This window comes from Equus przewalskii, chromosome 28, assembly GCF_037783145.1.
Source record: "Equus przewalskii isolate Varuska chromosome 28, EquPr2, whole genome shotgun sequence".
Taxonomy (NCBI): Eukaryota; Metazoa; Chordata; class Mammalia; order Perissodactyla; family Equidae; genus Equus; species Equus przewalskii.
Genome location: NC_091858.1, coordinates 1,471,364 through 1,492,333, shown reverse-complemented (window position 1 = coordinate 1,492,333; position 20,970 = coordinate 1,471,364). Strand labels below are relative to the sequence as shown.

General features: G+C 45.1%; 1 protein-coding gene across 3 annotated transcripts in view; it reads right to left on the bottom strand.

Annotated features, from left to right (window-relative positions):
• SH2D4A (SH2 domain containing 4A) overlaps window positions 1-2,122 on the bottom strand; it is a 64,528-nt gene extending 62,406 nt beyond the window's left edge. The window contains exon 1 of one of the 3 annotated variants that reach the window (XM_070598655.1): window positions 1,975-2,122. The gene's annotated coding sequence lies outside the window, so the exon portion shown is untranslated. Of the gene's footprint in view, window positions 1-1,321; window positions 1,665-1,974 lie in introns of those variants that run through there. The other 2 variants (XM_070598657.1, XM_070598656.1) reach the window with 2 other exon arrangements.
• Window positions 2,123-20,970: the final 18,848 nt, after the last annotated feature.

Here is a 20,970-nt window from a genome sequence, read left to right as displayed (position 1 = left end):
GGAATGAAAACCAGCAAATTCATGCAACGACAGAAATGCTGAACTGAAGGTGCAGAGAGCCTCTGGGGCGGAGCCGCCTCCTGGGAACTGCAGCTGAGCTGGGGGCCAGGGCTGGGAAAAGACCTCGCCTCAGGAAGCACAGCAAGGAGCTGACAGGCCTGCTGGCCCCAGGCTGGGTGCTGCCTGCCCACATTATTCACCGGGCACTCAGTTTCCCCTCACACGACCACCAGGAGTAGCAGAAACAACTCCGCTGCATCTGTGACGAGACGCTCCCGCTCTTCCACGGTTGTCATCTTGTTTTGTTTTGCCCTTTGTAGCAAACATGGATTTTTAGCATTAAAGTTAACTAGTGGATCCTCAGAGAATACTTGGAGACCCAGCTGACAACTGTCTTGTGGTCAGGGTGCTGAATTACATGCATGCCACTCTACAGCTGCTCATTCCCGCTGCTGTGAATGAACTCTTTCCTCCGTGAGCTTTCCACTGGGAACTCAAACACAGCACGGGTGCTCCCAGCCTGGGCGCCTACTTCTGTCTCTCATGAGCTGCGTAACTCTGGGCTCTCACTTCTCTGGACTCAGTTTCCTCATCTGTGAAACGAGGGCCTGAACTGTGAGTTTTTGTAATTTGAGGATTCTATCATAAAATCTAATGAGAAGTTACAAAGACAAGTGGAGCCAGCATCAAGGAAATGGAAATGAGGACATGACCCAGGGTTTTCCCACTTTCGCTCCCCTCACTTCCCGGCAGGACAATCATCGCTGATTCCAGCTCAGTGACCTTCCCCTGTGTAACAGACTGACCGCAGCAAACTTCCAGTCACTCGAGGTCCAGGAGAAAGAGATGCTCAGCTAACTGGGTTTCCTTCTTGTACAGTACAATCTTAAAAGAGAAATGACAAGCAACCAGCCCACATCTGCCGGTTATTCCAAAAATAAATTTCTAAAGGGTTGTTTTCCAGGATACCCACAGATCTGCCCTCTCACACCTTCCACAGCCCTGTTCCACAAAACGGTAACTGTGATTTTAATGACACTGACCTTAAAAAAAAAAAAAAAAGCCTGAAATACAGCCTAACTCATAAAAATACTGTAATACGGGCAGTATAACTTTAATGTTAAGAATATAGTTTGACTTCTAATTCTTTTAAAATAGCCAGCTCTGTTTTTAGACTCAGTTATCTTATTCAACTCTACGTTATTAATTTATCTGCAAAACGACTATCTTTGAGGATAAAATTAATTACCAGAGGGGCCAGCAATTTGGTAAGTTTTGTAAATATTGGAAAAGTTGGAAGTTACTGTACCCACGGACTTACCTAGAAAATTCTACTCATGTGCCAACACGATGCCCACATATGCCTTCCACTTATTTATTCACTTAAAAATAATTGTATCCAAGTTGTTGTCATTAAACAGGCAATCAAGTCAGTGTTTCAGGAGGTGATGGGACTCCAGGCTCTGAGAGAGAGAGGCGGCCCGCGAGCTTCCTCCCTGGGACCCCGGGGTGGGGGGGTGCAGGACAACTCGGGAAACCTCCGCGCCGGCCCCCTCCCGCAGGGCGCCCCCTGGTGGAGGAAGGTGCCAGGCGGCGCGGGGCTGCCCTCCGAGTGCAGAAACCCACCCAGCCCAGACCCTCCCGCGCGGCCGCCCCCTCCCTCCGGGCGTCCCCGCGTAACGCGCCTGCGCACAGCCCTGGGGGACACGGAGCGCCCCTCGGCCTCCCCCGCCGCGGGCACAGTCTCTCACCGCCGGCGGCTCCGGACACCCGACACCGGCCACCGGACACCGGCCGCCCAGCCCCACACCTGAGCCCGGGCCGCGCGGGGGCCGTGGGGGGGCGTGCGGGCCCACCCAGGCCTCGCGTCCGCCGCCCCTTGGAGGGCCCCCGGCGCGCACACCCCCGCGCACACACGGTCTTCGCCCCCCGCCGCCGCCGCCGTCCGGCCGCCCTTCCCCGTCCGGCCCCTACCTGTGTCCGGCCCGCGACGGCGACCAAGCCGCGCACAGCCCCCGGGCGGCGGAGGCGACCGCGGGCGGCCGGGCCGGATGGACACAGTCGCGGCCGGCGGCGGGCAGAGCGGCCCGCCCGCGCCCGGCCCCCGCCCCCTCGCCGGCCCGCCCCGGCCCGCCCGCGCCCCTGGAGGCGCTCCGGCGCCCGCCCGCCGCCCGGCATCCCGGGAGGCCGCGCCCCCGCGCGCCCGGTGGCCTGCCCTGCTCGCTCCGCAGCGCGGGGGGGCCTGCGGCCGGCGGGCCCTCTGAGACCCTGAGGCCCCGGGGCCCGTGCGCTCCGCTCTCAGGCTCTGCTCCTGCGTCTCTGGAGCTTACTTTTATCCCCCTTTTGTTGACACTAAGTAAACCATCAAACTCTGGGCACTTTTGTCAGTACAGGTGTGGCTTTGTAGGACAGGATCAAGGAGGAGACAGGCTGGAAAGATGGAGACTGAAAACAAGAGACGGGGAGAGAAAAATGGAAGAAATCTGGAGAAAAAGAGACGGTAAAGGAGTCTTGTGAACTGCAGCAACAACAGGTGGGGGTGCGTGGAGGCAGGAGCTGGCTGAGGACAGGAAGAGGACACCTTGGAGGCAGCAGCCGAGGGGACAGGCTGGAGGGCACTCCGCGTTGTAGGGGAGCGTTCAGCCGCGTGGAGAAGAGCTGCCCAGGCTGCAGGTGCTCGGGACGGGGAGGAAGCGGTGAGCGCAGGAGCCCCAGAAGCCCCCCTCCACGGCCCCCCTGGGAGTCAGGAGCCGACGTGCTCTGTTCCGAAGTGAAACTTTCTCAGTCGTAGGCTCTCCACACTGCAGAAGATATTCCAGGTTAGAAAGAGCCTGGAGCCAGATCAGTCCTTGAGACCTAGCTATCTAGGAACCATTCTAGGGAGCCTGTCAGTGTCCTTTGCCCCTGGTTAGCGGCTGTGGCCGGCTCAAAATGAATCCTAAAACGCCATGGATTGAACAGTTGAAGAATTGTGTAAAGGGTGGTTCATCAGCCAGTAAAAATTCCACAGGACACTGGTAACAGCTAATTGCCTTCCTCCACATTCCACCTGCCCCATGTCCTGACAAGGCCTTCTGCATAACACTGCTCCCACTTCGCCACGGCACTTTTCCGCTCTGGATGATCGCAGTGCCCACCTCATTAAGTTATTGTGCGAGTTAAATGAGCTAATACGTGTAACGTGCTTGGAACAGTTGCTGGATGTGGTAAGCATTCAAACCCATTACCTTATATTATTTCACAGCACATACCACAGTTTCAAGTCACCAGCTCGCACCGGGCTGTGGATTCTGCCTCCTGTGGTGCTCCAAGTCACCTCAGGGATCCCCACCTCCTACCACTCACTTCTCAGGTTAGGTTCTAAAGGATCTTGTAGCTTGTCTTGGGGTGTATGTGTCCCCCTCTCTTGGATCATTCGCTCTGAGGGAAGCCAGCCACTCTGTCAGGAGCAGCCCCGGGGAGAGGCCCCCGAGGCCGGGAACTGAGGACAGCAGCTTCAGAAGGAACTTGGAAGTGGATCCTGCAGCCCCACTCAAGCTTTCACTGACTGCAGCGTTGGCCTATAGCTTCCGTGCGAATTCATGAGCCCATCCAATGAAGCCACTCTCAAATGCTGCAGGGCTAAATCTGTGTTGTGTTAAGCCACCAAGTTTGGGGAAACTTGTTAGACTTGTCTTGTTTCTAAGCCAGTTTTAGCTAGCTTCCATGTACAGGAAATTTCATGTACTGGATAGCTTATTTAAACATAGATCCAGATCTCACACTAGAGCAAAGGAATATAATACCTGCATTCTGAACAAGGGCTCTGAATGATCGGATCAAAGAGGAGGTTACAGTTCGTGCTTTCAGAAACTCCACTCCAGGCTTTCCAGGTCAGACGTTTCTGAATGAAGTTTTCAAATTCATTTTTTTTCCCATGCTGAGGAAGATTTACCCTGAGCTAACATCTGTGCCAATCTTCCTCTATTTTGTAGGTGGGTCACCACCACAGCATGGCCACCATGGGTGGTGTAGGTCCACACCCAAGAACCAAACCCAGGCTGCCAAAGCGGACTGCGCTGAACTTAAACACTAGGGCACAGGGCCGGCCCCTCAAATTCATCTTTTTCAACAATAACTCTGATCCTTCATTTGGTGGCTAAAAAATCTTCAATGCTCACCCCTCCTTCTTGTCCAAAGAAGACTCAGCCTCTTGCCAACTTTCAAGGACCAGGGCAGTCTAACGCTAAACTCCTTCCAGCTTTATCATCTTCCTAGTACAAACCCTGTGTTCAGATAATCTGGCATTTTCCAGGCCCTAAACCTACATGGGCTCTGCGGCTTCACAATGTGGCCTTTGTCTAAAATGTCTTGCTGCACAACTTACCTTGTGAAAATCCCACCTATCTTTCAAGTGTCAATCTTTAAGAACTTCTTCCTGCCTCTCCTCTCCCCAGCCGGAAACAGTCCTGGCCTCTTCCGTGTTCGTAGCACTTGTATGATAAGTTAGCACTTAACATTTCCAAGAACCATCTAATGAACACCTGCTAAGTGCCAGGCTCTGTGGTGACACATGGGGGACACAGAGAGCAGATAGCCGGGGCCCATGCTGCCATCTTTGATGCAGCACTGCCTCCTACAGTAGCTGTGTGAATATTTTATGCCTCTTTGACTTTGTAAACATCTTGATAGCAAGGCTAGTGCTGTGCAAGGCTGAATCCCACCCAACACCCAGGCGCACAGGAGGAATGCAGTGCGCGTTAGTTCAGGGGTGACCAAATGAACATGCAGTGCGCGTTGTTCAGGGGTGACCAAATGAACATGCAGTGCATGTTAGTTCAGGGGTGACCAAATGAACATGCAGTGTGCGTTAGTTCAGGTGCGCCCAGATGAACAGGTCGTGCCGTGCGCGTTAGTTCAGGGGCGCCCGGATGAACAGGCCGTGCGTGTGAGTTCAACAGCCCAAGTGCACACAGGCTGTACACAAATAATGCAATCATTCACTCACCTGGGAGCCCAGTATCTCTTTCCTCTTCTTTCTTTGTCTCCTTTCCATCCTTCTTGTCATGTGCCTCTTTCCTGTATTTGTAAATCTCTCTCTCCTCCTCCTCCTATTTCTGTAGTTCTTTCTCCATCCTCTTCACTTTGTCTCCCCTCTCCTTTCCACCTTTCTTTTTTGTTTCCGCTCTCCTGTCTCCCAGTATTTCCTCTTTCAGTTGGCATAATCTGGAAAAGAAAAAATATGTATTTTTCCTTAACTTCAAAAGTAGACAGTTAGAATGTTTTACATTGCTCTAAAAAACACCAAGCGGCTCTTGTGCTTACTTATGAGGCCCTCAATTACTTTTTCTGAGAGCACTGGCTCCCTTTGGCTCCCTTTGGGCCAGTGCTCTCAGAAGAAAGCATTTCTCCACTCCGTGACCCAGGATGCATTGTGGAGAGGACTGTTGCCTTTGCATGCTGGCAACACTCCAGATAGAATGTCAGGTATGGGCGGCTGGGCCTTGGCAGGGGACAGGAGCTGAGCCTCTGCTGCAGGCAAGTCAGAGACGTGTATGATAGGTGTCATCAGCATATGTGTTCAGGAGTGCCCTGACGCTCACCCAGGGCCAGGGTTCCAAGAGAAAAGCTAACTAGCTATTTACTATTAATGTCTAATAGTAATAGGAAGTTGACTAATTTTTTTAATTTGTCATTTATTTGTAGTAAGGAGACCATGAAACAAATATCCTCCATTTTAACGGATATGTTCCCTGGCATTCCTTTGAGAATGTTAAGAACCCTGCTGCCCAGGGCTGTCCTGCGCACCCAGGGCACTGCACAACCGGAGCGGCGCCAGGCAGCCCGCAGAGCGCGAGGCACCCCCCGGGAGCTGTGCACACAGCCCCCGACTGTGCCAGAAAGACTAGTGAAGCCATTTTTCTCTTCTTGTAAGTAAAGGTCAATTTGGGTTTAAATTCTTCAGAAAATGAAAGTTCCTTTCAGATTTTTTTCTTATAAAAGAAAATAGGGTAAACACCAAAAATATTTTTCCTGTTGTATTTTATCATACCATCAGAAACCCCACCACTTTTTTAATTCTTGAAGTAAGTTCTACATTTGTCCCACAGTGAATGTGAAGAGGAGCTGAAAGAAAAAGAGTAAACATTGCAATTTTCCTAAAAATTGATCAAATCTCAACATAAATCTCAGTCATCCATCATAAAAGAAATGTATTGAAGGTGCACTATGTTTTCAGTTTTCTGCCAGCAATTAGATTTGATTTTGAACAATTTTCATGCCTTTATGATTCTATGTGGGCTTTTTTTTCGTCTCAAATATCAAGATAAGTTATTGGTCTTTACATTCATCTTTGACTTAATTAGATGACTCTAATTTTTGATGTTTTGTCCAGAATTACCTTTATGGGATTGTTTCCCCAAAGTCTACGCTCTGAGTTGCTGCTAGACATTCCTCACTCCCTGTGTTCTGCAGCGCAGTGGGGAGCAGTCTGCGGCCCAGAGGACTGCTGGCCTGAGGCGTGTGGGTGGAGTTGGACCCCCCACCCCCACCCCAAGTGATGCGGGGCATCTGTGAACAGCCTGTGGCAATCAGTGCTTTTTACAGGTCAAAGCTCCGAGAGAGGAGCCAAGCACGCCCTTGCTGGTGTTCGGGCCTTCCTTGCATCTTCCCAGGCAGCTTTCGGTAGGTCTCCTATTCCTAGTAAAAGCAAAGTCTCATCTCTGCCTTGGACCAGATTCAGAATCAGCTTTCGATTTCCTAACTTCTCTCTTACGTTCCATCTTTGCGAAAAGTACAGAAATCCATGTTGGTTTTATGAGGGTTTACTGCCAGGGAGCACAGGAAGTAGCTCTCAAGCACATATTAAAATAACCTGGGAGAGTTAAGGTTTGTCCTTTTGTGCCCTCCCCCAAGAGGTTCTTATTTGACTGGGGTGGGATGGAGCACAGACATCAACGTGTTTTCAAAGCGTCCCAGGAGATCCTAATGTGTGGCCAGGGTTGAAAACCACTAGAATATGTGGAAACAAAGTTAATTGGTTATGGGAGATTTTTTAAGGAGTACTAATGGCAGCCCTTAGACTTTACTAAAATAAACAGGAAGCTGGATGTCCATCTTCCTGGGTCTGGTCTTAAAGTAAGTCCCACAACGTTGTCTGGGGATGAATGTTCCGCCAAACCCAGCTTGTGGTGTATTTTTAAAATTTTTATTTATTTATTTATTTAAAGATTGGCACCTCAGCAAACATCTGTTGCCAATCTTTTTTTTTCTTTCTCTCCGAAGTCCCCCAGTACACAATTGTATATTGTATTGTAGGTCCCTCTGGTTGTGGCATGTGGGACACCACCTCAGCATGGTCTGATAAGTGGTGCCATGTCCACGCCCAGGATCTGAACCGGTGAAACCCTGGGCTGGCGAAGAGGAGCATGCAGACTTAACCACTTGGCCATGGGGCCGGCCCCCCAGCCTATCATTTAATAGGGTGGTAATTAAATGCAATGCGGGAAATGACAGTGCCTGCTTCATTGTGGTGCCCAATATTTCTAAGTTTTGCTTCTTTCCTTCCTTTCACTGAAACCCAGATGTTCCCTCTGGCCTTTGAGTTGAGGAAAGCACCTCACTCTCTGGCCCAAAGACTGCCCACCGCACCCCATGGCTCCAGCTGTTCTCGTCACTTCCTTGTCTTTCCTGGGGGCAGTTTAGTTCTGCCCCCTGGAACTCTTGCCCTCCCCAGCAGATATCTCTCTCAGTATACTCAGTTTGCCTAAAGACTCCTCTCTGGCTGGAAGTTGAAGTTCGTTCTACCATTGGGTATAATGAAACACTCTGCCTCTTCCTCTAAGTGTATGTTTAAATAAGAGCTAGCTTATGGTCTTGATGGTGAGTGCCATTGTTTAAGTTGGAGACAGGGAGGCAGTTTTTATTGACATGTTAGTATTTCAATGCCAAGGAAATTTGTAGAGCATCCAGTATACTGGAAGGTTATGGCCAATACGTGACAAATCATACTATACAAATACAGAAATATGAAAGAGGGCAGACTCCCTTTGGAGAAAGAAGTCTATATCCATATAGAATTTACATAGCCACACTTGCCAATCCTCATTGGGAAAGAACGCTATATCTTTACAAGTCCTCATTAAAAAACAATAAATCATACAATGTTCAGGACTAGAAAGAATCTGGACATTATCTGGACCTCATTTTGCAGCCAAAAAAAAAAAATGGCAGAAAAACAAGGTTAACCATCACAGAGCTAGTGGCATGTCCAGAATTCAAACAAAGAGTTTCTGACACATAATCTTCACAGAGTTATTATACTATGTTAAATTAGCTCATTCACCTTACTGAGTTCAGCAGCAAGAGTGAAGGGGACCCTTACCTGTGCTGCTCACCTGAGGTAAAGTACCCCTGTCTCTTGGTGAAGAAAGAGGCAGACAGGAGCCGCCTTGGGGCTGCACGGGTGGAGGCCGGCCTGGGTGCGCAGGGCCCCGCTGGTCTCTGCTCCTGGCTCTGCGCTCGAGGTAGAGCGCCTGCAGGCACCATGTGCAGCTGTGGAGCCCGCGCTGGAGAAAACAAAGCTGAGGCTGTGAGCCTCTCACAGGTAAGAAGCAAGCGTTGATGGAACAACCAGCCAATCCCGAGTGCTTCCTTAGGTTCTGACCAGAGGAAGCATAAGGAGAAGAAAGGGGAAAATCAGAAGGGACGGAGGAATCCACAGCTGAAGAATAAAGAGAATGGAGACAATTTTTAAAAATGAATACAAAATTCGGTTGATTTCTTAAGCGAGCTTTACTTTCCTTTGGTGCTTTCTGTGGAGGCTTAAACCCATGCTCCTTTCTTGCAGGGGAGTGGTTGACACAGAGAGAAAGGAGGAAAGCATCTGGCATCCAGAAGTGATTTTGAGAGCCTTTAGTGGAAGAAGAGGAATTTCTGCTCAATACTGGGCTTAAAAGCATGAATTTTATTGTTAGTTTTGCTACAGGGTGAGCAGCCCTCCTAAACTGACTGAAAAAAAGTCTAATTAAATGTCTAGGAACAAAAGACTTAAGCTTACTATTTTTTAAAAAAATATTTCTGGGGACAGCGCCGTGGCTGAGTAGTTAAAATTCTGCATGCTCCGCTTTGGTGGCCCTGGTTTGTGGGTTCAGATCCCGGGTGTGGACCCACTCCACTCATCAGCCATGCTGGGTAGCAGCATCCCACTTACAAATAATAGGGGAGGATTGGCACAGATGTTAGCTCAGGGCTAATCTTCCTCAAGCAAAAAAGAGGAGGATTGGCTATGGATGTTAGCACAGAGCGAATCTTCCTCACAAAAAAATAAAAAACCAATTCCTAGTTAGACTTCAAGAAAGTAACATATGTCAATGAAGAGACGACAGTTAACCATAGGATAGAAATAGTTTCTAGTCCTCTGCACGTGCCGTAAATGATGATGATACCATACATCTGTATAGAGTAACATTTCAGAGCACTTTCAAGCTGTTATTTCATTCAGTCCTTACATGTTTGGTGAGATAGGCCTTTTGATCTTAATTGACATATGAGAACAGTTAGCTACAGGCCAAGTCCATGAGCAAGTCCATGATTTGCTTGTGTACGCAGTAGCTTAGGTAGCAGAGCGACCAGGGCTGGGACTCAGGTCTTCCAACATCCAGACCAAGGCCCTTGCCTCTCCACCCTCCTGCCTCAGGCACTCCGTCATTTCCCCTACCTGCAGAGGAAGGATGGAACTTTGTCTCACTGTATTTGTATGCCCAGAGCCTAGCCCGGTGCACGATATAGAGTAGGTACTTAAGGTGCATTTGTTGAAGAAATGGATGACTCTAAATCTGGGCTTGCCCAGGGAGATCGGTGCCTCCCCGAATAGTCTAGGTGAGCTCATTTTTGGAAACTAGTGTTAAGAGCTTTGTAGTCTAAGAAATTACCAATATGTTTTGTGGAATTATCTTTACTTGGAAATGGCTCATGTAACTTGAATGTTGTAAGAGGAGATGCTATTCTGTATGAAAGGAGGGGATAATCTCATGGGGATTATATGATTGTCCTGCCACAGAATCATATGCCTTTATTTTTATTTTCCTTTGAAGCTTTATTATTTTTCCAATTATCATTCGTTCCGTGCAATGATATAAATCTTTTATCCCTAGGATGTGAATGACACATATTTGAGGAGCTATTGCTTTCAAATACATAGCATTTCTAGAACTCTGACCCAGAATGATCGTTATTACATGATTGGTCTCGCCATTTTAGTAATGTACTATCTTGAATTATTATTCACCAGTTTTATTGTTCTTGGTTCTCCAACTAGATTATGAATTCCTTCAGACGGACTTGTGGGTTTTATTTATTTTATATCCCCCTCGTGCCTAATGAAGGACAGACCACAAAAATGGATTTCTGAGTACACACATCAAGGCAAAGAATGGAGTGTTCCTTCGATGGAGCCCTTAGTGTGGTTTGAAAATGCTCGTGAGTAGATATTTGCTTTTTTAATTTCCATCTTGATCCAATTTGACAGATACTATAGTTGGAATGGAATTCTGTTTTATTAAACTCCTCATAGTATTTCCTAAGAGTTATATGTTTTTGTAATGAAATTTTTTGTTGGTAGGGCAAAAAAATATAGACAGAATTGAGGGAGCTACTTCTAGGATATTTGAGTTAAGTAGAGAAACCACATGTGGCTCTCCCTCTCTCCTTTCTATTCCTGCTGTTCCTTCTCTTCCTGCTCAAATAATATGTTCGAAAGGTACAGGTGAGCGGTTTCCATTGCTAAAGGGAGAGGGAAGTGAGCGGTTGCTTCTGCTTGTTTGTCAGTCATGTAGGGAATGCCGTTTATTACTGGTGGGGGGTGGGGGTGGTTAACGAAAACAAATAGTCCCTGATGGCCGTGAGCATAATATCTAAAAGGGGAAATATCGTGAATAAAATCAATTATAAGAGGCAATGACTTGCGCTGCTAGCTTAGGGATCATTGAAGACTAGAATTCGAGTCTCAATCTAATGGCCTTTGCACAAACAGCCTGCCTCCCTCTCCATCCCCTGAGGCTGTGTTGTCTCCAGTTTCATTTGCTTTAAACTATACATGTGAGGACTTCTTGTCTAAACTTTTATGGGATTTTCAATGTTTCTAATTAATTTATTTGATATTTCCTTTACTCTTCAATGCTATGAATGACCCCCCATAACGTCATAGTTTCTCGTTAATTTCATTTCTACCATGTTTAACAGTAACTAGCAGAGACACTAAAGAGGAATGGCCCCACTCCAGAACCTGCAGCACTGGACCTTGCGTTCCCCCCACTGCGCTCCCTCCTGTTTATTGTGAAGTTGTGATTTACCTTGCTTTAGTTCGTATTCTGACTCTGAGACTACGGTCTGATACACGACAACTCGGGTTGTTTTTCGGAAAAGAAATGATCATTCCACATCAAACATACCTTAACATGTAACTATAAGTGAACATAAAGTACTTTTTTTTATAGATTTTATATTCCATTAAGCCTGAGAGTATAATTTAACAAATAATTGAGTGCCAAATAGGGGCAGGATGTTGAGTACTTCTTTCTGTTGTGCCTTTTTATGTGAGTCAGAATTTCCCAGTGTGTAAGCCATTATGTGGGGATAAGTTAGGCATCTCTGGAAGCCATATTAATGCTCTCAGCTTTCGCTACCTGATTTAAACCAGAAAGTAACTTGGCCATTAAGATAGCAGGTATCCGAGCAAGTCACATATTCTTTATTTGATACATAAGGTTCAGGTTAAACAAAGAAACAAAACAAAGTCTCTTCATGGCCCACCTCATGAGTGCTCATGCTTGTTCTGTGAGATACCTGGCGCCCATGGATCGCTTTGAGCTTCATCATCATCACCATCATCATTATTCTTATTGTTCTCCTCACTTGTCATCAATGAGCAAATTTTTGTTGGGGCACAAATACATTTGAAGGGAATGGAGAGAAGGGGGGCATCACAGAAGATAATGTCAGGGTCTTCCTTTCGGCTCAATGAGGCAATCTCAGGCTGTAGGAAGGAAAGGTTAGATAGTTCCACCATATTCTCCTTTGGTCCGATTACCTTTGGAAAACTGTGTTCAATTTTGAGTGCCACAGTTTAAGATGACATCAATCACAACCGAGTGCAGTTTTTCCAGAGAAGAATGAATAAGTTAAGTGAAGGATAGTTAAGGGAATTGGGGATGGTTGACCTGAACAGAAGAAGGCTTGGGGGTACGTGGGAACCCGCACATTCCTGGATCTCTTTGATTCCAGAGACATACTCTACTCCTTTGTATTTGTCCGTGACCTAGATCGTCTCTGCCTCTAAAATCTGTCAACCTGCAAGAACAGAAGCCAGTTTAAGAGGCAGAGCATTTATTTGGGATCAAAGGATTGCAATTTGTGGAGCACAGATTCAGGTAGAAACCCAAACAGTGTCCCACTAAGGAGTAAAAGTCAGGGGCTTTTCAAGGCAAAGAAAGGAGGAAGTATTTCAGAGAATTTTAATTGGAGTTGGAGGCAGAGAGCTAGTCTTGTCTAAACATTGATTGACTACTTATTCTATCTTCAGAAAGTCCACAATCCTCAGCCTTTGTGATCAGGATGTCTGTTCTCCTGCTGACTTCTCAGGCAATTTCTTGTAAAACAATTGCCATTTTGACCCAATCTAAAGGTTTGACCCAGTTCAAGAGTCAAGGAACAAGACGAGCAGGGCAGTTTCTCTGGAATGGATGTTCTGGCTCTACTTTAAAATGGCTCCACTTATGTCAACTTTCCACAAATCTAATATTTGAACATTGCAGCTTCTGGCTACAACCTACTGTTCTCCCAGTTTTCTCATGAATTCACTCACAATATACTGCTCTTTTAACACAAAGAAACTTTTATTCCCTTGGTCCCTTCAATTTTATTGGTTTATCAGCCACCTCTGCCCTTTCTTCTCTTCAGCACAGTCTTCCTTGGTTGATTTCTTGCCACCATTTTCAATTCCCTTACTCCCTACTCTATTCTGCTGGAGAAGGAAACTCACACAGTCACGAAGATAAGGGCTACTAAGATAAGAGTCATGGCTCTAACTTCAGCTGGACCTCAGGCTTCCTAGAAATTCTTCTGCAAGTTTTGGGTCACTTCCCTTGGTTTTCTCATTGACTGCTCTAAACCATTATCACACTCTTCAAGGCTCCACCTCTCAATTTCAGCAAATGATCTTGCTCCCCTCCGGAAAAAAATTGTTGCTTTCAAACATGTATCAGTCTGCGCTCTTTATTACAAACAACAGAATTCAATCTACTGGCTCAATGCCACGTTTGTTAAAAGTTGTTTTGTAGTTCAGGGAATCTCTGGAAGGACCAGAGAGCCAGCTTGGAAGCTCTCTGGTCCCAGTCATGCCATGGGGGCTGCTGTAGTAAACACTACTGTCAGAATCCAAACTTTAGCTCACACCATGCATTGATGATGCTCAGAACTAGAAGTCAGAAATTCTGTTCCTATTGCGTTTGAAGGGACCAGCACTTCAGGTCACTCGACAAAATATGGAGTCTGCTTGTACCTACCTCCTCACCTTGCTCCCTTCCAAATCAATATCTCATACAGAAGCATCTGACTGGTAGAAGCCAGATCACATGCCTGTGCCTTAGCAGCAAAGGATGCCAAGACAATGAACTCTGGTTTCTATCTTGTAGAGACAGGATTCATAATGTGGGAAATTCCCCAAATACAGGAGAGATGACCAAAAGGTGCTTGGCAGCTACAAACATGATGAGCATCTCCTGTAATCTCTTTCAGCTTCTCATCCCCCTACCTAAAAATTTACCTACCTCTATACCTATTCATGTCTTCTTTCTTCCAATCACAGTGCCTTCTACTTTTGAAGGTCATCTTCTTTATTTCCACTCTTAACTCCTCCCTATTCTACTTCTTCCCTCCATCATATTCTCTCCTTTCTATATTCTGAATCTTTCTCTATTTTTACAATTATCCTCAGTCAATGAATGTATTCAAGCTTCCTCCATCCTAAAAATTTCTCCCTATAATCTCTCAATTTATTCTCTTCTGCTTCTCAAGCTAACTTCTTGAAATAATAAATTAAACTAATCATTGCCATTTCTGCATCAACTATTCACTCCTGAGCTATTGCTATCAGGCTCTGGCCCACTCCTCAATGCTCCCAATACTGTCCTCCACTACAACTGCTCTTATTCTGGCAAACTGATGTCCACCAATTTGTCAAATCCAAGGAACACAGATCAATCTCTAACTCACAGTGTCTAGCTGTCGCTTTGACCCTGGTGGTGTCTCCTCCTTCTTGACACTTGCTTCTCCTCTAGCTTCAGGAATGCCCACTCTCCTGGTCTTCCTTATCTTTCTAATCAGTCCTTCTCTGCTTCTTCATGGGCTGTTCATCTTCCACTTTCCCTTTAAATGTTGAGGTTTCTAAGTCCATGACTCCTCTGATTCTAACAACTCTAATGCACTCTGCTTGAGTGATTTCATCTACTTGCATTTTTTTGAACCCACACATATGTGGGTGCCTCCTATATCTGTACCTCTAGTGCAGACCTCTTCCCTGAATTTTAGGCTTCAATAATAAAATGCCTGATGGACATATCTACTTGAACTTCACTCCTGAATGTCAACTCAACGTAGCGCAGACAGAATTAATATTTTCTCCTCTATTCTAATCTCCTTTAGTTGGTTATATGAACCAGTCCCTCAAGTTATTTTTGGCATTTCCCCTTTCTTTACCATCCCTCATCTCTTGTTAACTCTAATCTGGCCATGTCAATGCTAATGCTTAAATATTTCTCAAATTCATCACAGCACTTCCAGCTTTGCTGTCATTGGTCCAGGGTCTCATCATCTCTTTCTGAATTTCTAACTGGCCTAGTCTCTTAACTTGTTTCCCTTCTTCGCATTTTGTCCTCTCCAAATCCATTTTCTACAAAGCCACAAAAAAAGGATATATTAAAAATTTTAAACCAACTATGTTATTACATCTCAAAACCCATCACTGAGAGGGTAAAGTTAAAGCTCTCTGTCCCAAGGTGAGTTCCTGCCTTCCCCTCCAGCTTCATCACTTACACTATCTGTCTCACAATTTTGGCTTCAACAACACTAATAATTTATCTAGTTTCTTGCATATCCATTCTAGTTTTGGCTTCTCCATCTTTGTACCTGCCCTCTCTTTTGCCTGTAATGCTCTTCTCTTTCTCCTGTCTACACTGCCACCCTCCCCCAAAGCAAAACAAAATGAAATGACTAACTCTTCCTCATTCTTTCATACTTAGCTCAGGTGCCAGCTCCTCCACAAAGCCTTTCCTGACCTCTTTTCTCCTCCACTACAGAGTTAGGTACCCCTTTTGAGTGCTCCCATCATGCCTGTTAAGTACTCCTCAAAGCACTTACTTGTTATTTTATAACATCAAGTTATAGTAGGTATTTTGCCCTATGAGACCGTAACTTTCTTAAGGGAAAAATTTGTCTCATTCCTTGTTGTAACCTCAGAACCTGGTGAAGTTCCTGGTAGCTAGCAGATACTTCATTAATGTCTGAGAAATGAATGAAATAACAGATTACCTTTACAAGCCCTGGAGTTAGGTTTTTTTTTTTTTTTTTCCTGCTTTATCTCCCCAACCCCCCCGTACACAGTTGTGTATCTTAGTAGCAGGTCCTTCCAGTTGTGGAATGTGGGACACCACCTCAGCAAGGCCTGACGAGCGGTGACATGTCCGCGCCCAGGATCCGAACCCTGGGCCACCACAGCAGAACGTGCGAACTTAACCACTCGGCCACGGAGCCGGCCCCATGGGGTTAGGTTTTGATGCCAAGATGCTAATCCTCTCATTGTCCCGTATCACCACTATGATAGCCTATGAAAAATGGCTCTACCACTTAACAATCTCATGCTTAAGGCTTACAATGGTATGAAAACCAATTTCTAACAGCACGTTAAAAGCTAAGTTTACACAGTTTCCCATCAGTATCAGAAGCAGGGCAGAATAGAGACTACCCTTTGTCTAAACTTAAAAAGCGACTCTACGTTGACCCGTGGGCTCACTGGATCATTAGAGCATGCCCAAGGGTGGAAGGCAAAATAAGAACATGACGCCAGGGGAAAGTCAAATAGCCAATGTTTTACGATCTTTGAGCTGAAATTAGAGCAGGTGAGAGTCTAAAAGATTAGTTGTTAAACTACAAGAAAGATGACTCATTAGGAAGAGAGGTGGAATAAATAGTACACGGTGGTAAATATTGTTTCCTTTAGACACTCAAGAAAGGAAGGAGTTCTTATCACACGCAATGACAATGGCTCAACTTTCAAAGGTCTTTAGGTTCCTTAAATGACATGCTCAGTCCTTAAGTAGTCTAACCCTTTAGTTGGGGGACTATTTTGAAATCCTCTTGAGGGCAATCACTAAGCAGAGCTAAAGACAAGTACAGAAGTTGCTAGAATGCCAGTCTACCAAGTAGGATTCACAGGGCCCAAATGCTGCATCCTTCTCTGTGAAAATGGAACAATGGAAACCACTTCACTTGCCACTATGCAAAATGCTGTTGGACCCTGAAGTGGTCAAATAGCCAGAAAGAGAAATTTTAGAAAGTTATTTATTTTAATTAAATAAAATGTTGAGTTCTCCATTTTTATTAATCATCTTGGTGTGGGTCCCTAGAGAAAACCCCTCAATTGGTGGAATCTGTGCTCTCAGAGCAAATGTAATCATGTAAAGACTTTTTCTCTTAATAGACTGCCCCCTTCTATAGACTATAGATTGCAAATATTTCAGTATAATGAAGATGACAAAAATGTGTTACGGTGCACTAATATAAAGTTTTTTTAGGCACAAATGTTATGTTTCAATTGCAGGCATGTGACTGGCTTTTAGTAAGGTAACTTGAAAGAGTCGGTGGGCTATTTTTCTCTCTAAGCTCTGTACTCATGATTAACTGGCCACTCTCAAGAAGAGCCCTGACCGTTAGCCCCGTGCTTGGAGGAGTCCCTCGGTTCTGAGCCTGTGGAACGACCTACACTCTGGTTCCTGCTGTTCTGTTAAACTCATTGGAACCCCCAGTGGAACCGCTTCCTTCCCCACCCTGGGGACATGTCAGCTGTTGGCCTGAGGCCACTGTCTCCTCCCTCCTGCACTGTCACCATGTGCTACCCTCTGCCTGGCATGGTGGGAGCTGTATTCATCGTGGCTAGGAGTCTCTCCTTCTCCCCCAAGTGGATCTCAGTGTGACAATAGGCAACATTGGAACTGAGTTCTATTTTCCCATGTCTGGAGTGGTGTTGGAACTAATTTCATTAGAGGACAAAAGAACCTTTTTGCAACTCCACTCTTGGAAGTAGCGAGTTAGTCATTAACCAAAACACCTACGCTTCTGGAAGTGAGTCCCTACAAGCTGAACACTACTCTCCTGTGGATGTGGCCCATGATTGAAAGAAGGATAACAGTGTGGAGCAGAATGAAGACCAACTGAAGTATGGAAAGAGGAGTGGGAGACCTGGAGGCTTATCTTGGATCTAACAGAGCAAATGGGGGACCAAGGCTCAGCCAGTCCTTTCCCCAGCCCCAGTGTTCTCATCTGCATAATGAAAGATTTACGAGGAAAGGAGTCTAAAAGTTTAAAATACTACAGTTTCATGAATCTTGAGAAGTAGACAACTAATTAGACTGAGAATCTGAGTTAAATTTACTTAAAAGCATATACAATAAATTTCAAAGTTTCAACAATTATTTTATACACATTTATAATAAAGAATAAATGGGGAAGATTTTTGGAAATGCCAATAGACTGGTTTTTCCAACCCATGACAGAATTTATCCAGTTGTCAATCTATTTCTTTTTCCTTTCATAAATCAGGCACCTAATAGTTTGAGGTTTAAGTGTGGAATGATTCAAGACTAGAAATTCTGGATGTGTCAGTAGAAACAGAAGTGGGTTCCTATAATCATTTAACTTCTTTTATTCATTCTTTAAGATAAATCTGAAAGGCAAAGGCAGGACAGTTATATTTAGTATTGATGTGTCACGTAAACATTGATCGGCAATGGCGGTGTGCTGGAGACTCACTAAGAACAAGGGTCTGGGAAGATATGAAGGGCCTTCTGGGGTTTCTCACGATGATGTGTCTGGATAAATTTCATAACTACTCTGCTATCTGCCAAAAGTCAAATGATGTCAGATCCAGGTCCCATCATACAGTGGGGATTGGCATCAGACTGGTGATGTATGAGGCTAGAACACTTGATGCATTTTCAGCGCTTGGATAGCCTTTCCAAATCCATTACACATTCCCCAGGTTGTCCTCCAGGACTTCCAAAAAGAATGTTACAAATGCATGGGCACTCATGTGGAACTGAACTGTTTGAATTATTATCAGTCACAAGTTCCCAGGATCTGATCCAGCAGTCAAAAAATAAGGTGCTGGTATTGTTCTAAGCACAGTTCTAGGCTAGGAAGGGGGATATGTAAAAAAGCAGGATAGACAAGGCTTCTGCCCTCAGGTTTTCAGTCCAGTGGGAAAGGACAGCATAATTCAGATTGATGTAGCAAAGATTTCAAGTATATTTCTACGAGGCTCCTGTAGCAGAAGTTCAGGATTATTTGGGCAAAGAGATCACTCAAACTTTAAATGTCCTGATCACCACCTACTTTGCTAAAAGGCTCATTGGCCAGAGAAATGTCACAGGATTGGTTTAAGTACTTCAAACACTGGTGAGGTAGCATCATTCCTCATCTCTCTAGAAGGCTCATCTCTCTCAGGCTCCTATCCCTTCCTCATCTCTCTTTACCTGGCTCTATTGTTGTCCTCAGCCTACCATATACTTTGACGTGGAAATAACTGACTAAATTACCACAGTTTATTACTTCTGTCCTGGAGGTTATCTACCTTGAGTGTTGCGTGGTTCTAGATCACATAGCATGGATACACAACAGAATGTAGGTACACATTCAGATAGAAATGATATGCCAAATGGATGCAGCAAATATTCATATGGACTTTGCCATTCCTCACCTTTCTTTTCTCCAGCTGATTTAGACAACTGGATGTGATTCTGAGGAAAAGGGTCAAGAGACCACTGCCCTCTGGGGACTGGAGTATCCTTTAAGAAACAACTCAAATAGCCTTCAGTGAAAAAAAGAGCTTACATTGGTTGAGTGTTGACTGTGTGCCAGGAAGTACCCATCTTACATGTTTAATTCATTTAACCATCATAGTAAACATTTTGTCATCTCTGTGTTACAGATGAGGAAACCGAGGCAGAGAAGTTACTTGTCCAAGATTACACGGCTAAAGAGTAGTGAGGCTAAGATACCAGTTCAAACCATTGAACACCCCAGGTTGTGTCCTTCCGCTGTCCTGGAGTGAGAAATATATTGGGAGTCTTCTTTGCTGCATTTCACATTGCTTTTGAATTTGCGTCAACCAAGTTGCTGTCTTCAAGTATGCTTGGCATCCACAGAAGGTAAGCTAGCTGCAGTGCTGGCCTCTCCTGCCACGAAACAGCAAGCACGTCCCTGAGACTCACACGGCATGAGCATCTGGCTGGAGCTGTGCCTTCTGAGCCAGCATGCCTGTCTGGAAGTGAAGCTGTCTAACTGGCTTTTCAACTGACATCACACAGGGAAGTCTCTTTTTAAGGTGTCTCTGTGCTTTTCTAACTTCCTTGAATAATGGTGTTATTGAAGTGGTTATGAAACACGACTTGAAAATTATTCCCTTTTATTTAAATACTTAAAGATGTACTTATTAATGCCTTTGAAAGGGAAACCATTCTCTGAAAATCGTAGACATAGTTATATAATCATCTCCTGCTTCTTGACCTCCATGGGATGCAAATTTATTCTGTCTTAGGTTGTTATCTGATTCATATGCGTGAGTCCTGTCTCTACATCCAGATTTTGAACTCCTTAAGCACACATCAACACAACTGGGGACACAGTCAGTGCTATACTTAAAAATATTGCAAAACTGATTAGAAAATACACAGGTACGAAATCATCCTTAGGTACTAAAAGTCAAGCCTTAAATGATAAATAAAACTTCAGAATTAATTTTGAAAACAAATATTCTCCTTTACTTCCCAAGGGATCACAAGTCTCCTTTTTAATTTCTGTTTTAAAGTTAGAATTAAATGGTCCATTTTTGTGACTATCATAGAGTAGTTATTACAAAAAGTTACCTTAAAAAAAATCAGGGGGCCGGCCTGGGTGGGGCAGTGGTTAAGTTTGCACATTCTGCTTCGGAGGCCCGGGGTTCGCCGCTTTGGACCCTGGGTGCGGACATGGCACCGCTTGGCACACCATGCTGTGGTAGGTGTCCTAACATATAAAGTAGAGGAAGATGGATACGGATGTTAGCTCAGGGCCAGTCTTCCTCAGCAAAAAAAAGAGGAGGATTGGCAGCAGATGTTAGCTCATGAATAATCTTCCTAAAAAAAAAAAAAAATCAAAGAACAATGTGAGTTTCTGAAAGCCATTAAATTCTGTAAAACAATATGCTAGCTTTTCTCACAGCAGAATTTAAAATAAATAATAAAACACTCAGTGTTTAGATTTTAATTTATTATTTTTTGCAAAGAGGGCAGTTTCTATCTCCATCCATGTTGCACCCTCGCTTCTCAACCTCAGTCGAGTTGGAGGCAGTGACAGAGGCACTGAAAGGACAACTATCTTGACACAATGCAGTTCCTTGTCCACAGTCCTACAAAGGGGCAGAGCTGCGAAGAAAATCTAAATCTTCGAGCTGGAAGTGTCAGCTATCACCATCTATTGTTATGGCACCCAGAACCTGAGTTTTCATTCTTGGGGCTGGCAAAACCCATGCAGATTACTGATAGAGACTTGTTCCTAAAGAGTGCTTTTCACATTGTGGGATCTCCACTTGGAAGCTCTTGAGCAAATGGCCTTGAGAGATGACCAGGGCTGGATGGCTGTGGGAGAACCAGGGCAAAATGGCTGTAAAGGCACCATGTGTTT